The sequence below is a fragment of the Acanthochromis polyacanthus genome, chromosome 1 (assembly GCF_021347895.1).
Source record: "Acanthochromis polyacanthus isolate Apoly-LR-REF ecotype Palm Island chromosome 1, KAUST_Apoly_ChrSc, whole genome shotgun sequence".
Lineage (NCBI taxonomy): Eukaryota > Metazoa > Chordata > Actinopteri > Pomacentridae > Acanthochromis > Acanthochromis polyacanthus.
Genome location: NC_067113.1, coordinates 60,567,736 through 60,585,667, shown reverse-complemented (window position 1 = coordinate 60,585,667; position 17,932 = coordinate 60,567,736). Strand labels below are relative to the sequence as shown.

At 39.5% G+C, this 17,932-nt stretch overlaps 1 protein-coding gene across 5 annotated transcripts in view; it reads left to right on the top strand.

Moving 5' to 3' along the window:
• The first annotated feature begins 422 nt into the window (after window positions 1-422).
• Window positions 423-17,932, top strand: part of osbpl8 (oxysterol binding protein-like 8) — a 122,501-nt gene continuing 104,991 nt past the window's right edge. For 2 of the 5 annotated variants that reach the window (XM_051954809.1, XM_051954615.1), the window contains exon 1: window positions 424-764. The gene's annotated coding sequence lies outside the window, so the exon portion shown is untranslated. Of the gene's footprint in view, window positions 765-17,311; window positions 17,447-17,932 lie in introns of those variants that run through there. The other 3 variants (XM_051954743.1, XM_051954710.1, XM_051954636.1) reach the window with 3 other exon arrangements.

Genomic DNA, 17,932 nt, shown 5'->3' with positions numbered 1-17,932 from the left:
ATGAGATCCAATTTTAAGCATTTTTGTTATTGTCAGTGTTGGTATTTATTTTATTTAATTTTCAGTCAAATAAATCAGTTTAAAAATGTACCATTTTGGCTCTGATGCAATGGCCTCTCTGTATCTGTATGTGTTCTCAAGTTCTAAATGTGTCATGACGATTGACTTCGAATCTTATTTACTAATACTTGATATTAGTCCTGATAAAACATATCAGTTGAGGCCAAGCTGATGCTAATGGAAATTAGAAATTTAGTTTCAACATCTAAAATTTATTATTTTAAAATTAATTTAGTAACAAAAATTAATCCAAAAATCATATGCCATAGGTAGCCAAAATCCAGTTATCAAAAAATATTTTTGTAGCTCTTATTTTGAAATCTGAAACAGGAACTGCTGTATATTCCTTCAGCCTTGTCCTTTTCCCACTCAAACCCATGACAGAGGCGCTCAGGCGCGGTAGTGGCTAACAAGTCGACTGCAGGTAAACAGTCACTACACAGCAGAGCATTTGTGTGAAGTTAATTTTTAACCTTCCAGACTTTATTATTAGTACAGCGTGTCGCCGCTAGGCTGAGAAGAGAGCAAACCATCACCGGCTGAAGCCCGTGAAGTAACATTAATAAACGTAGAAACATCGCCAGCTAACAGTTAGCAAACAGACAAACGTCTCCGAAAACTGAAGCTTTAATTTCCAGCCAGCTTTTAATTTTCCTCCGCGAGCCGCTCAGACAGCCTTCCGGGAGACCATCAGCGACACAAAGGTGAGTGCAAACCGACTCAGAGCCCGGAATGACCGCTGCCGTCTGCCGCCTTGTGCTGGTGATTAAACGCTGCTAGCTTAATTGCTAATTCTCCGTGTGGCGGGGTGACAGCCGTGACTCCGCAGTCGAGCAATGCGTACGATTATGTAATAAATCAAGACGCTCGACGCTGAGGTGTAGCATCTTCATCTCCGTACGCTCCACTGAGCTCCCCGCATCTGCACCAACTCATAAACCGGGGTGAGCATTTCGAGAAATAGCCCACTTGTAGTTGGAAGCTAATTCACAGCATCCGTGCGGGCAGGGCGCCGTGTGCCGTGCAACCAAGTGGGGAGTGATCAGCTTAATTTGGATTTCCTGCAGCCGAGTGTCTCCGAGCGATTCGAGGAACAAGCAGCGGGGTTCGGCTCCGTGTGGCTGTTGTGTTTTGTGGTGTAAATGTAGCTGCTCCTCCAACCTGACCTCCCCAGCTGGCTGCACATCCCCCCCCCCCCTTCCTGCTGCAGTGTTGCATGTCCTCAGCCTCCTTAGCCCTGGTACTCTGTTACCACTTTCACCTGACAGCAGCCAGGAGCAGAAACAGGAGACTGACTGGCACTAGCAACTCTTCCTAATTGTGTCAGGCAACTGGTACATCCGGTGCATCCTGGCCTGATATCACATATCAGCCTCTCATGTTGTCCACCTGGGATTTCATGAAGCTCTCTCTCGCTCCCACATATGTGGAGTAGTGAGAGTGCCAAATTACTAAAATAAATCCATAATAGAATATAGCAAATGGAAATGGACATATAAAGACAAATTAGTAAATAAATGATGTTGCTTTATAAAGGAATATTTTTTAAAAATACATTAAAGAAACGGCTAATAAAAGTAGAGCTATGAAGACAAATAAATAAAAAAGTAAAAAAAAAAAAAAGAAAAAGTGTGCTTATAAATAAAATAATGCAGCAATATAAAGGAGTACTAATCAAAAAATTATTCCATAAAAGTAAAGGCACATATAAGTAAAAATATAAAGGAAAAATAAATAAGAAATGTGTTTTTCCTTTGCTTTTAAAGCGACATTAAATGTCACTTCTTCTTTTTATGGATTACAAATTTGCAAAAGTAAATCTATAAAAGAATAAGAAAATAAAAGTGGCAATATAAAGACAAAAAATAAATAAGGTTACTATGTAAAAATGCTAATAAAAAAAATTAATCCATTAAAGAAAAGGCGACTTTTAATGTTGCTTTAAAAGCAAAGGGAAAGCACATTTCTTTCTACTTTTTTAGCCTTTCTTTTATTGATTAATTTTTCAATTAATATTGCTTTATATTTCCAGATTATTTTTATTTTATTTATAAGCACGTTTCTTCTTATTTTTTTCATTATTTTGTTTATTTGTCTTTATATTTCTACTTTTATTATTTATTTTTAATTCATTAATCTTTACATTTCCACTTTCAATTGCTTATTCTTTTATAGATTTATGTAATTTGGCACTCTCACTACTCCATACCCACCCTCTGCCCAATTTGTATATTTTTGTAGCTGTCCGTTAGTTTTTATAGCTTGAAGCTGATTCTCCATTTAACAGCCTCTGATGTCGTTGTTGCTCTGACTCAATGATGCAGTGGGAAGCATGAAATGATGTTGGAAGCACCTAGTGCAGTTCATGTTTTTTGTCGAGAAGATGATCAGATCTGGGGACGCTGAACGGATTATTTTCAAACGGGCAGAGGATCTTAGACGACGATGAGAAGTCATCGGTTTCCTCCGGTGCCAGTCATACACTGTATTTCCATATTTCCATCCTCTCCTCTGCTCGTGTGCATGTAAAGGAGAGTAATCCCAGACTTTCCATGGCAAACATTTGCCGAGGTGCCCAATCCAAGGTCACAGGAGCAACCAGCTCATTTGCCAGTCAAATGGAGTTTCCATTGAGCTCTTCTTGAACCTCACCTTGTTGCCTGTGCACTAACCTGGTCGACACGGAGCTCTCAGTTTGAAATCTGCTTTGGGAGATTCTCCTGCATTATATTAATGCTGACAAAGACAGGTAAATTTATATAATTCATAATATTGTAGGGGCTTAACCTTAATGTCTAATTAACTCAGGAAATGTGTGTTTGATGTAATATTGTAGAGTTCTGTTGCTTGTTAGGTAAATTTGTAATGCAAGTCTCTCTGCTGGGAAACGCTTTGGCTCAACAGCTGTTGTTTAAAATCTGCTGTGACTTCACATGACTATCAAGGCTTTAGTGCTTTAAATATATGACTTGTCTTCATTAATACTGACATTTTGCATTACATCTGTAGCCTTTTCGTTTTAGCTATCTTAGTTGCACTTGTGTTTGTCTTCATTGAAAGTGTAAAACAGAAAAAGGAAAATAGGCCTATTTTCAGTTGTTTTCATTGTTGGTTTCTAAAAGAAAAATCAAAAGTGATGCTGATTTGTTTTTTGTTTTTTTTTTTTTGGCTTAAAATGGAAAAAAAATGGACCAATTTCCTTTTTTGTTGTTGTTGGTTTAAAGTGGAAAAATAAAATATGTAAATATATTTGCTATTATTTTATTGTTCGTAGGAAATCAGAAATGAAATATTTTTCTCTAGTTGATATGACAATAGTACAGAATGGGGGAAAAAGCTGAAATGGTTTCACACACACTGTCAGAAAACTGAAATATATCGATTGTGTTTTATCGTAAAACGCTGTAAACAAATACTATGTTGTGTTTTTTGTCTGAAAAAAATGTAGAAAATATTGGTAATAAATAGTACAGATTATTTTCCTGTGGATGGGCTTATAAATCCATTAACTGACCATTTTATTTTTACTCTGGTCATTCGTTTAAACTGTGAAATTCTGCTTTTAAAACAGGACATTTTAAATAGTGACAGAATGTCTTGTCATGTCTTTAGTGTCCCAAAACATCCCACATATATTGTTCTTGGGTAGAGACCAGATTCACATGAATATCTCAATAAACACACGACAAAAACACTTTGATGGTTAAAAAAATAATCTTAAGAAGCAACGTGGCACTTTATTCAAAATGTTTTGACTGCAACAGAAAATCTAAAAACGTATTTGCCATTTCTAGTTATTATTATTAATTGAAAAGAATTTGTAGGACTCCTGTGGCTCTTAGAAATAAAGCTTTGGTGGTGCATTTACCTCAGATTGCACAGCTCTGTTAATGGAGCTGATTAATTATGCCAAGTGCTTGGCTTGTTGCAAGGAGAGAGGCTTTTTACTTGTATACTTAACTTTCAGCAGGGCTGTGTGTCTTGCAGAAATCATTTTGAGCTAGTATTTCTGCTTCACACTAACAGTTCTTATTTACATTAGATGTATTCATGAAATTTGAAGCAAATCAGTTTTAGTTGTGCTGTGTCCTGTACCCATGTTAGTCCATGCACTTGTTTTACTGAGCTGTAGGGTGTCGGCTTGTGTCCACAGCACCTTCAATTTGTGTTTTGTTGCTTTATGTGTTTGCACACGCATGGGAAATCAGATAATGCGAGTAATATGGGCAAAAAGCGGTGAGCAGGTTTGACTGATTTATTTTGTGCTCTTTATTTTTCCAATAATTGTTTGCTGAGCATGAAAGCTTTTCTTCCACACCTCCTTGTTGTTTTTAGACATAAACTATTTCTTTATCCTCGCTAAAAGACAGAGAAAATCTCTCAAGGGAAGCTAGCGCTGTAGTTTTGACTCATTGTTCTCTGTCGATTTCTTCCGTGGAATGAAGAGGTCAGCAGTACTTAATTGTTCCCTGAGGTCACTACAGAGTACCAGTCAATGCAGAACAGGCTATTGTCTATGCATGCACTTAAATAAACATTCATGGTCGATACTGATATTGAGCATCTCCGCTCATACAGAAACTGCTCTTCAGTTTCTAGTAGTAGATTCTGTTGTTCTCAATGGGTTTTGGCTTTCCAGTAAAACTGACGGATTCGCAGCAGCTTGTCTGTTCGTTACACTTGCATTATTTCATAAACTGACAACTGTAGTGAATTTAAATCTGTTGAGTTGTGAAGTCAGTTTTGAAAGTAAATTTTTAATAACCCATTTTCAAAACCAAAAATGTTTATTACTCCGCCAAGAACGTGACAGAGTTATGTGACGATCGGCGCATGTTTGTCTTTCTGTCTGTTAGCAACATTATTCAAAAATGGACTAACAGATTTGGATATAAATTTTCAGGGAAGGTCAGAAATGACACAAGGACCAAGTGATTAGATTTTGGCAGTGGTGCAGCTTATAGTCTGGATCCATGGATTTGTTAAACATTTCTGTATCATTGCCAGATAATGACATGGCATCACTGTAACTATGACAACAAGTGAACACTACGTCAGCTGCCTGTTGTCGACATGATTGTGATTCTACTACAAATCGACCGCTGCAGACTTGTCAGGACTTATCTATTAGAAATGACAGAAGGAACAACTGATCAAATTGTGGGGGTGTTTCTGAGTCCCATCAGTTCCTGCCACCCGCTACATATTTAGGTCATTCTTTTTGGTATCCGTACTTAATGTACACATGCAAAACACACGTCTGTGCTCATCACCATGCAATTTTTCATTAAAGATTCATCCGTCGGAAACGATCCAACGACTGAGCAACCTCAGCAGAGTACTGTGCTCTCTGAGGGCCTTTCTTCTTCTGAATCTAGCCATTTTATCTATCATAACACACAGGTTATAATTTTCATGGTAGCGCACAAATGGAACACACAAATCTAATAACAGAAAAAAAACCTAAATAATAATGAATAAAAAAGTGATGATAAAGGAATGGTCTCCACTTTTGATGGACAACAAATAATCAAAGCAAGTAAATTCAGCTAAGGGGTAAAGCGACGTGATCTAGAAGAGGACATAAATACCCAAATGTTAAAGGAACTTTATGTCCCCTGAGGTCCTTGTATAGTGACCAAAGTGAGGCTGCTGTACCGTGGTGTTGAGGTTTTGAGTGACAGGCCAGGACCTGGAGTCACCAAATGGTGGCGTCACAACTGGATCCATGTTGTGTTTGACCAAGGCAGTCAAAGCTTGAAGCGAACTGTCAGGAGTGTGGTGCTTAGGTTGACATATTGGAGGACACAGTGTTGTCTGGTCAGGAGTGAGATCCAGATAGGGGTTGTTCTTTGACCCAGAAGGACGAGGGCAATCGTTGGTCTGCAAGGGTTGATGGGGCATCAAGAAGCCCAGACAGCAGCAGACTTGCTTGCCTCTGGAGGCTTTCACAGAGAACGATGGAGAGAAGCACACTTTGTTATCAAGGGATATGATCGGCAGCTAATTAGCAAAGACGCAGCACCCTTGGGGTTGTTCATGCAACAGAACTTTGCGTTCTCATTACGTGCTTATATGAAGGTTTTTATCCACTGCATTTAACCCTCTGAACTCTAAAACCCTCTAGGGTTTGAAATAGGGATGTCCCGATCAGGTTTTTTTGCCACCAAGTCCGAGTCCGAGTCCTATCATTTTGAGTATCTGCCGATTCCGAGTCCCGATCCGATTCTTTTCTAATATAGTAAAACATGTATATTATCTATTAAAAAAATAACAAAAAAACTTATGAAAAGTTTTCCTTTTTTATTTTCTTAACGTCAATTCAAAACAACACTTAGAACAGTACATTTCTGTGACTAAAAATAACAATCAGAAAATAAATAAATTTCCCTTTTAGCTTAGGTACAAAAGTAAAAATAACAAATTTCCCTTTTAGCTTAGGTACAAAAGTAAAATAAATAATAAATTTCCCTTTTGGCTTAGGTACAACAGCAAAAATAAATAAATAATAAACTTCTATAAAATAAACAGCAGGTCAGCTCAACTCAAAGGCATGTAAACAATAGGGAACAAAGTTAACAAAGAGCCACTTTATAATACCGTAAGGCCAGTAGTAGTAATGTGCTCTTATGAATGGCACATATTTGTCTAGAGTTTCACTGAAGGACATGTATGTTTTTCTTGATGAAAACCAACATTTCCACCTTGTCAGGTTTGAGCCTATTCCTGTTTTCATCTATATACATCTCATTTAAAAAGGAAATTAAATAAAAAATAAACATATATATCCAACCGAGTCCAAATCGGGAGGTCACTTCCGATCCCGATCGAGTCTGTAATCACGTGATCGGGCCCGATTTCCGATCATGTGATCGGATCGGGACATCCCTAGTTTGAAATGCATGTTATCTTCAAAATCATGCCATTTATTGGTCAAATACTGGAAAACCAGGATGAATTGCCACATTTTCTTCAGAGAGTCATGGAGCTGATCATATGTCGTGTGGTTCTGTTGGTAAAGTGGATCTATTCTATGCTTAATGATGGGATATTATCAAAGTAAGCTTCAGCATTCACCAGATTTTGTAAAAAAAAAAAAAAATTCTCTGCTCCTCGGTGAAAATGAGAAACCTTGACCGACTCAGCTGTGACCAGCAGTCACAAGACAAAACTTCAGGTTCTCAGTTGAACTGCAGACTGTGTTTACATGGAACAAACAGGACACAAGGCTAGAAACCAATTAGAGAGATTAGAAGGAAAATGCAACATACTTGATCAATGCCGCATGGCTCAAAAGATGGTGTACAGAGGAGCAAGTTGTTGGAAGAAACATTCAACATGGTGAATTAACTTTCTGTAGCTACAGTCATTTTTTCTCTTCTATGTGTGTTTTGTGACATTGTAGCTAAGTTATACTACACTTATGACATTTGTGAGTTTTCTTTCCTTTTAGCCATGGTTGTGCTGTTTCCATAGAGGTGTATGACTTTATATCGCAGTAAGAAATTAGCCTGCAGCAGCGCTCGATTTAGACGGTTGCCAGGTCGCCGGGAGCGCCGGGAATGATAGGAGGTTGATGACATCATACAAAGTGGCTGCCTCCATGAAGAAAACATGATACACGGTTCAGCTCGATCGAGCGCTCGATTTGGACGATCGCCAGGTCGCCATTTGCGACTAAAAAACCGTCACAAATGGCGACCTGGCAACCGTCTAAATCGAGCGCTGGCCTACAGTGAATAAAAATGTGACGTGAGCAACAAATGCCCAGAAACTGGTTGAGATTTAGAGGGTTAACTGACATCGGAAATTCAGTTGAACAGTTTTCTTATGGCTAGTTCTACTGCTACTTAACTAAACTGTTTCATTGAGTTGTGAAAATGTTGAATATATAATATGTTCTGCTGCAAAATGCAATTTCTGTTTGTACTGCAACGCTGAAATTTCTCAGCGGCTTTTGCAAGTGGAAAATATTCTCTGTTAATTTATGCTGAGTGAAAATCTGCATTTTTATGTGGGAGTGGAGCTTACTAATGGTGAATTATTCTGCAGTACAGCAGTTTCATGTATACACAGTCCTATAAATACATACACAAATGATCAGAATATGCTCATAAAACAAGCAAAAAGCTAAATATTGCTGATATTCGAGGTTATAAATAAATACACAGTACACAGTTAGTGCTTATCTCAGCTGATAGCAACAAAAATAAGCTACAAGCCTTGGGAAATAAAGTATGAATTTATAGTCCTTATTCATAGTTACGATCCTTAATCAGCCCCCTCTGAGCACATGCTCACCTGTCAGCAAGGTACCTCTTCTGCCACAGCCTCGTCTCTTTCTGCGCTAGAACGCTATTAGTGGCCATAGCTAATGCTGTGATGCTGATGAAGTTATGGAAATGCCAAGGCCGGTGCCACAGTGCGGCGTAATCTTCCCAGCTGGGACGCTCAGGCCACTGGCTGTGGTTTGGCTGATTGGATGCATTTGCTCAGACAAACAGCAGATGTGCTCAAAGTGAGATAGTTGCCTCTCGCTTCTCATCAGCGTGGATTTATCCAGCAGCAGCACACAAATGAGGTTACGTTTTGCCCTGCTTTTCCCTTGTGAGCAGTTCAACAAGCATCGAGAAGGTTAGCTGAGACTTCCCAGTGAAAAACAGCTGTTTTCATTCCGACCAAACCAAGTTACTGTACGTACCCACAGTTTTATTGATGCCTGTGTGCCGTCGGCTCCCAGACATCAAACAAAGCAAAACAAACATAGCTTTAACTTGTTTAATTTGCGCCTGTCTTTGGTGATTAAAGGACTTCGCCAAATGTGCTTCATGTGGCCATCTTGCACCAGGTCTACTGCTGAGCTGGATTTATTTGATAAAGGAGCGTGGGCGTGTCAGGGCCTTTATAGGTGTCCCGGCCCATTAACTTCACTGTCCACTGTCGTTGGGCTCCAAGAGTATAGCTTTGGAGGCAAGGGAACCTTATTGCTGCCCACTTGAACTGCTGTTTCCTTCTGTTTCACAGAAAGCTCTATCACTCTCAGGGTTGCACATTAAAGTGTCTAGTATCATTTCTTCAGTTGTATAGGCTTTTTCCATTCAAATGGACGACAAATAAGAAGTACATTATGTCAACTGTGTCTTTATGAGTCTAGAGACTCAAAGATAAAACTTTTCATTTACTGCTTAGTAGAGCTGTTTGTGCCATTCTTCCAAAGCTCATCTATGATTGTAAATCAGTTGTTGTTGAAATGTGATGTGTGTGGGCCTGTGTGCATTGTTTAAAAGCTTTGTAGAGGATGAATTTGACTCTGATTTAAATAGAGAGTGTTTAGATATTCAGATTAGCAGTAAATGCCTCTTTAAAATTAAAAACATTAAGCAACTTGTGTAAAATGGTCTTAGCCACCTTTCATGCTAAATCTGCAATGTAAAAGACAAAGCACAGTATGAACAGAATTACCCATCCCAGAAAACAGCTAAATTAGAGTTTGTTCCTAACATGTTTCCATCTTCTCTTAAATTAGACCACTTTCTAGTATGAAGGTTACACGATGAACCCCATAATCAGCCCTTTTAATCTTTCTGTTTCAATTGCAATGTAGGATCCAACAGTTTCAACTGCTTCGTCAGCTCTGAGTGTCTCAAAACAATCACAAATAGTAGTTACTGGACATTCCTCCAGTGCTTTAAGTACAAAGGAAAAAGAACAATTAAAGTTTGTCATGATAGCCGATGTTGGAGAGGAGAAAACTGCTACATGATGAGGGCATCAACATGGTAGAAAAAGGGTTCTTGTTGTCCTCTGTGAGTTTAACCAATTAGTATTGGTGTAATTTGAGTTTTCCACACAGTAATGTGTCGGGACTGGTCAGAAGTACCTTTTGGAGTAGGTGCTTTTAGTCCTGCTGTGGAAAATGGCAGATTAATTCCAACTTGAGACATTTTACCAAGAATATTTTTGCAGATCAGCAGAAGAGCTTTGTATCTTTAGGCACAGTAGGCAGCTTCCATTGTTAAATGCTGCTGTAAACCCTGAAGAGCAGAGGGTAGAGTAATTGTACAATTCAAAAATGTGCACAATTATTTTCTCATCTGTTCCAGCACAGCAACAGTAAAACGATTGCAGTTGGAACTTCCACATGTTCAACTTTGTGAGAAGTGTTGCTCTTGTATGCCATTTGAATTAATCAGGAACATTCTTTGTAACACCAAGGCCAAAACAGTGAAGGCCCACATGCTCTTGAAGTTAAATGAATGCACTGTTGAGAAAAATTTCTTCATCTTTGACTAACTTTTTAAATGTGAAAGACCTTGACAAGTGGAATAAAGCCTCTCTTGAAACTTCTTCATTTCACTGGTTACATGATTTTGGTGGTGAATCAGGCCCCAGATTTTCCCCACACAGCAGAATCTTGCTTTGACGCATGACGGTCATGACCAGCTGCCAGGCTTCTAGAAGACTTCCTGTCCATCCCAAAAAAACGCTGTGTCTGAACTCACGAGTTGACTCATGAAGACTGAAATAAAGCTCGGCTCAGCACAGGGTGTGGAACTGCAGGTGTTTGTAACCAACGAACACACCCAGCATTGTACCGAGAACATTTCAAGTGTGCTGCAGAATATCTGCAAGAGGTATAAAAAACATCCATGTGAGGCATTTGAGTTGGATGACTACAATCCAGTGGTGCAGCTTTTAGAGAGGATCAGTGTCCCTGAGCTCTTTGAATAGAATGGAAACAAAGGCACTGGAGTCTGCGTTTTCTTTTGCTGTATTACTCATATGCACCTTTGGTAGTAGGTTTTGTTTTTTCTTTCTTTGTTTTACCGACTGGAAACACATTCCTGCAAAGACATTAACAATACATGTACAGTGAACAAAAACATGGCAAATTCAGTGATTGTTTAATCAGAAAATCAGCTTTTTTATTATGGGTACAAGTTGTTTGCTCCCAATGCTTGTGAGATTTTAGTTGTACTCGCAGTGGGGAGTTACATTCCAGTTTTCACCGCTTGTTTTTACAGCATGTTGAAAGGAAAGGGGGGCACTTTTATTGAGGCAGAGTGGTGTGTCAAAGAGGACAAAGTTATTGTTGCGCATTGTAATTAGTGCCGCAGTTACTTCCACCCTCATATTGAAAATAATATTTACAAATATTGTTGAGAAAGTAATTGTTCACTTCAGCATTCTGCAGAGTTTATGATTATTGAGGCTCAGAATGATTGAATTACTAGATGTTTCCAATAATAAGGTGGAAACATTTTTTTCAATTTACTCTCAAACACGATGGCTACAGTTATTGTCTCTGCTCCAATCAGCCTTTTTCATGTGTAGCTGAAGGAGTTTACAAGTGTTGTACATGCTTTGCTTTCTAGTGTCCTAATTTGCTCATTCAGTCCTGTGTACAGCTGCTGCTCTTTGAGGGATGCACAATGCGTATTGCTTTTGATGGGCCTGTTTCACACAGTGGGATGGTGAGACATTGTTTTGCTAAGCTCGTGTTCAGACAGAGTGTACAGTGTTGAGCAAGGATACAATTTCATATCATGCCAGAATGCTGACACCCGATGTTCTAGCTTTTAGCGCCTGACAGGTATTCAGATCAACCATGGTATGCTCTGCATCTCCTCCATGCTGCCGATAGAATTCTCCAGAAAACAGCACGGGTCCGGCTGTAATAATCCCTTTGGGGTTAGTTGTAGCCCGAGGGGAAAGGAGAGTGGTTGTGACGCACAACTACATTATGTCACTGGGATTAATCACAGAATTTCCCCTCAGGGTGTCACATCCCTGAACCTGCAGCTGTTCCTCAGGGTCCTCCTATAGCACAGAAGACTGGGGTTACTGATGACTGATCAGTGAAGAAGGATGAGGTTAAATGACCAAATGCAATCCAGCTGATGCTGGTATCCAGAGCAAATTATTAAGAGTTCTACTCTGGGTCTCCAGTCTTACAAGCAGTTATAACGCAGTGTTAAAGATGATATTACCAATTCCCCTGCAGTGCTAGGATAACAAATACAAAGAGAATGTGATACAGACCTGTCAATAATGTCTTGTTTAAAACCACAGTTTTCTTTTTGTGCCTCAGAGTTTTACTTTTGTGTATTTTCCTTCAACTTCTCTGTCTTTCTCTCAAAAGTCTTCTATCTTGTTGTTTGATAACTTATCAGTGTAAGAACATCTCTCCACCTCATGTTCAGACTGAGCAGTTTTTACTGAGTCACTGTGCAAAGGTTTGGCCTGATAATTGCAGTTATTTGTGAAGGGGCCGATCTCTGTGTTCAACAATGAGATCCTTAACTGTGAGCTATTGTTGAAGAATTAAGCCTTGGGCAGTGCTCCGTCCTTTAGATTACTTCTCGTCTCTTGCAGAAATTATGTCCCTTTGAGGGCAAAACAGATTCCACATCACACGTTTTTGTCCTTTAAAAAAAAGTCGTCATTCCTATTAATCCTCCTAAAATAGCTTTTTACTACAGTTTTGTAATCCTCTCATATATGGCTTTGACTTCTGCACAGTTCACCATGGTCAAACTCCTCTAGCTTCTCATATGAAAGCTTATTTGCAGGGTTCGTTTTTATAAGATCTGGGGAAGTGGTGAGGAAGATCATGAAGGTGGAAGTTGAGTGGTTTCCAATTAATTCTATCAAGACAGGTCTTTTTTACGTGGAGAGGTATGTCTAATCAGATGAAACAGAAATGAAGACGGAAGAGGTGAAATACTATGATGCTATAGACTGGAGCTATAAAGAGGCTCTCACCTTTTCTTTTTTGTTTATAATGAGTGTTGGTATATTTGCACAGATGCTGTAGTTAAGGGCTTAGCGCATCAGAAAGTAGTCCACTGTCCATCTTTGCAAAGGATTTGTTTGCAAAAGCTTGGAAATGTAGCGCCTATACTCAAATCGCAAATGTGTGACTTGCTGTAGTTGACCACGTGCTCTGTAGTCAGAAGAGCCCCTGGAGATTCTCTCTATTTTCTATCTACTGCTCTCCCACCCACCCCCAACTTGTCAAGACTGATGCTTCACCAGTGGCTTCAAGCTCCATACAACTGTGTAATTTTAGTTTAAGTGCATCTATCCGTGGAGAGATGACGGTAGAATGTTGCTTTTGCAGTGAAGGAGCATATAATGAGATTTCCTTTCCAACAAATGTTTAAAAAAATATATTTTTTTCGTTTTAATAATGCATTTACAAAAGGGAATTTGATGTATTATCCAGCGAAGTTGTGTTATGTGTTGGTTAACGTTACAAAATGCTATGTTGCACAGAAATACGGTGCTGCAAAATTACTGCTTTTTTTTCTTTGCAAATGATCATTTTTAAACGTCGCCTTGTTTGTTAGTTCACATGCATATTTATTAACACATTATGTAAATGACTGTAAGCAAAAATAATGATGCAGATAAATGTTTTGGATATTCACCCCGTTCTTTCTCATTAGGGCAATCTCAGATTTAAAGCTCATAAAACTTAGTGTTTTTGACTACATTGTAAGCAGTATTAAATTTTTATTGCTGTTACAGGGAGTGGCCTGCTTTGCTTGCCACACATTGTCACAGCATTGGATGAGTTTGGTTGCAGTCTTTGCAAAAATGCAATGCATAATGTTCTAAGGGCCATTATAACATATCGCAGGGAATTTAGTGGTGATGGTGGGCGGTGAAGTGTGACTGGTGTGCATAAACACTCATGCAGTTAAGAGGGAAGGAGAGCGTTTATCCCCATTTGTTTGTTGAAGCTACAATTTACCAGAGCTTCCTAAGTGTCTCACATGCAGACTACAGGGATCCTCAGTGTACGACGCCCTCGACCTACGGCGTTTCGTCGGCACTGGTTATGCCCGGGTCCTCAGTTTACGATGTACAACGTTTCATCGGAACTGGTTACGTTGAACTAGTTGACGAGTGTGGCGGATAAATACGACATGACGCACCGCTATAAGACGGCTTGGTTTACATTCACCGGTTGTACACCATTTTGGATTGTGCTACATTTGCTAACTTTTTGCCTTCATTATGGCTCCCAAGCATAAATCGGTCTCTTCTGATGGCAGCACTTCAAAGAAAAGGAAAGCTATCACCGTGGAAGTGAAATTAGATATAATAAAACACTCAGATAGGGGGAAAAAGTGCAACATGTTCTGTTATCTTCTTGTAAAATTAATCATGAAAGTCATTGGTATTCATGACTTTTTCTGAAGAACTGATCAATATCGTGATGCACGTAATGGTTTTGTTTACATTTTTGCCATATAACACCAGAGTTCTGACTTATGGCGAAAATTGACTTGCATCGATCCGTAGGAGAGCCCCCTGTATTGGTAGATGCTACAATTTATGGATATTCCATAAACACCTAACATGCATCAGTAGACAGTACTTGACCTGTGCACAACAAAGCCCCTAGTGTCCCTAGTTCAATACAGCAGCTCAGACAGATTTATGACCAAAATGACTTTAAAAGCAGTGAAATAAAATGTTCTAATATCACATTTACCCTGCTGGAAACTGAGTGACTTTGTTGCCTAGTTTGGGTCACCGAGATGCACACAGACAGACCTGCTAAATGTGAAGCGTGCTGGCGGAACCAATGAAAATTTTAGTTTGACTAAAATTTAGTTGACACACCAAATGATAGCTGTTGTGGAAGCCAGACCTCTGTTTACCCCTTCAGGGAAACAACACATGAACAGTTTTGGGTCATGGAGGTGCTATGACTTAATTGTGGACATTCTCTGAAAAGCAATGTGTTAAATCATGAGGTAAGAGAGGTGAAGAATGCTGAAGGGCACTGCTTGTTACAAATACTTGATGCAGTCAGGGTGCTTTGTGTAAAATCACTAAATTTCTTGTTGTAGTCTGTCATTTGATGAGGCTACCTGCAGACTCTACATTTGTGCACCTGTCTATGAAATGCTATGATATGGTGTGCTCTCGTTTAAGTGTGTATGTAGAGCCCTGGCAGTGTTTCTGACACGTCAACCCCAACTCTGACCTGCCTGTTCCTCCCTCAGGAACACACACACACAGCTGGGTGCTTTTGTCAACAGCGTGTTTCCACTGCAGCTGGACCGGTACATGCACACACATAATACAGAAACGCATACATCCTGCCTGTCAGACAAGTGAACAGCTGCTTAAGGAAAACACGTTCCCGATCTTAAAATACAAAAACAAATGCCGTGTTAGGTTTCTTTGTGTTCGCCAGATTCCCATAGAATTCTTCCAAAACTGGCTCCTGGGATAAGAAACAAACACATTACACTCCTGTGGGCACGGTGATGCATCAGAATAATATAGAAAGCTGGTGTAGAAATAGGACATAAAGGGGAAAATAGAGAAGATTCTGTTTGATTTCATTACATACACAATTGAATTACATTGTAAAAACTGAGTCAGGAAATTGGAAAACATGATAGTGGGCTCAGGTGATTTGTAAAAAAAGAAAAGCTAAGTAATTGTTAACTACCTTCCACCACTCCTTTCTGTCTCTGCCACCTCCAAACAAAGTCAGGACAAAGTAAAGAGACTTTAACAAGCCCTGATCCATCTTCAGATGAAAATAAACTTGATTTCCAAGACGCAGATTTCTTTACAGTTTGAAAAATGAGCTGTTATGCCCCCCAATGGCTGTATCTACATAAAAAACACTTATACTTGCCCCATAAAAGCCTGGTTATGCGAACTGAATTGTCTTTAACAGGACACCAGAAGCATATAGATTACTTTTACGTGTAAAACATATCAATAATGCACTGCAGATTTAACACAAAGGAGAATAAAATGCAGCGATAGTAAAACCTTACACAATACTAGTAGCATCAAAGATAACCTTACACGAAGAAGAGTGTCCTCGAAGAAGCAGTTTAAAAGGTGATGTTGAAAGCCAAAGCCTTGCACTTGCAGCACATTTCTGCCCATTATGATGCAGTGCTCTCTACCAAAGCTCATGGTTTTGCCTCCTTGTTATGTAGCTGTCAGAAAGGTCACAGGCTTATCTCCTCCTAAAGGAGAAGGTGGGCTCTGTAATCAGGTTTCCCATCATAGTTTTCACCGTGAAATCGATTGGCTGGTGTGCTAGGAAATCTTAATTGCTCATTTTCTCTTTATTTCAAACACTGTATCAGAACAGCCATAGCAAATGATGTCTTCTGTGATACACAGGCAGCGATACATTAACATTTTGGTCAGTGCCTGACTTGCTGTTTACCTCAGCTCCTGACTCATTGCCTTCACTGTGAATTTAGTATTTTCACTAACATTATTTCTGGTTCTTCAGTAAAGCTGCATATGGTTTCAGTGACTGTGAGAAATTCAGTTGGTAGTAGAATTATCTTCTAAGGCTAATGCTCGTTGCATTGTGTTGCCTGCTTGGATAGGTAGCTTTACTTTCTGCAATAGGCATGGTCACCTGTCATGCCACTTGCATATATTTTTATACTGCTGCACATGTGGAAGGCAGTGCAACATTTCTTATACTATGGAGATACTGAAGATGGCTCTAATTGGGTAAATTATGACAGAGCGATATAATGCAAAAGTTTCAGTTTCATATCGAATTATGAGAAATGAGGATACCTAGTGTCAGATTTCACCAATGGATTATTTTCGCTTTGTTTGTTGGATGTTTTGTCTCTTCTTTGGCTACTCAATCACGCTCAGAATACAAGCATAGAAAGCCTATAGCCATAACCGTACTTTACATCAGTGCGTCAACAAGATAGTCCCACATGCTTGTATATTTACAATATTAGCATATGTGCAATATTACAGTTCTATCAATATGTCAAGCTTCAAAAATCTGTTATCACTACCAGTTTAATGCAACATTCCCATTGGGAAACTATTCTATTTGGACAACAGCCACCTGATGATAATGCATCTTCACCTATTAGAGCTTTCTTGTAGTCTTTCGCATCGATTTAAGTGTTTTTGTATGTATGCTTGTGTCAAATATCCTTGAAATGCTTGCTTTTATATTCATGTGCACTTGTTTTAATAGGAGCACATAATACTCATGTAAAAAGATAAGATTGTTCCGCTGAATATTAAAAATCTCTTGTGTATTTTAGGTGTTTTTATTGCTTATTCTGTGTGTGGGCTCCATACATTGAACCCACATCAGTCCTGAGCAGCGGGGACGGCTTATACGTACAGCATACTCCACTTCTGTCTCACAGAGGGAGCTCTCGCTGCTGCTCCGCCGCCGACACCGGCAGCCCTGCAGCGCTAGCCTACATTTCAGAGGAGGAGGGAGAAAAATATGGTGATGTCATCTCGAGGTCTCTCTCCCTCCCTGCCTCTCTCTCTCTCTTTTCCTCTCTCGGAGGCTGTGCTGTAAATGTAATGGTGCTTTTTGCTGCCCGAGCTGCATGAGGTAGGTCCTCCATTCATCCCCCGGCCGTTCTCTTTCACACATGCATGCTACATCGGTCTGACTTTATCCACGCTTGTGTCTTCATGCGTTAGGGTTTACCTGCACTGGATGTGGATAAATGTTATTTATGATCCTGCTCGTGATAATCTCACTCTTGTTGCTTTTTTTTTGTTGTTGCTGTGCATGCTGTGTTTGTATGTACTGTCAAAAAAACAACTTGTAATACAATGAGGTCAGATCGCACTCCAGCCTGATGATGTCTCCTGATACCAGGCTCGCTGGTTGTCAGAATGTCTGCTGTTAGACTGCAGGTAGTAGCTGTTGAAATCCCAAGTAAAGATGAAGAAGTGAAGCATATATGCAAGTGTAAATCATGATATCTGTTCAGCTGCTGGCAGCACCGATCCCATCTTCAGGCATTGCTTTTTTTCTTGCCGTCTTTATCAAAGGTCATTTTCGGGTCACAGGAATGTCGCTCGCCAGTCT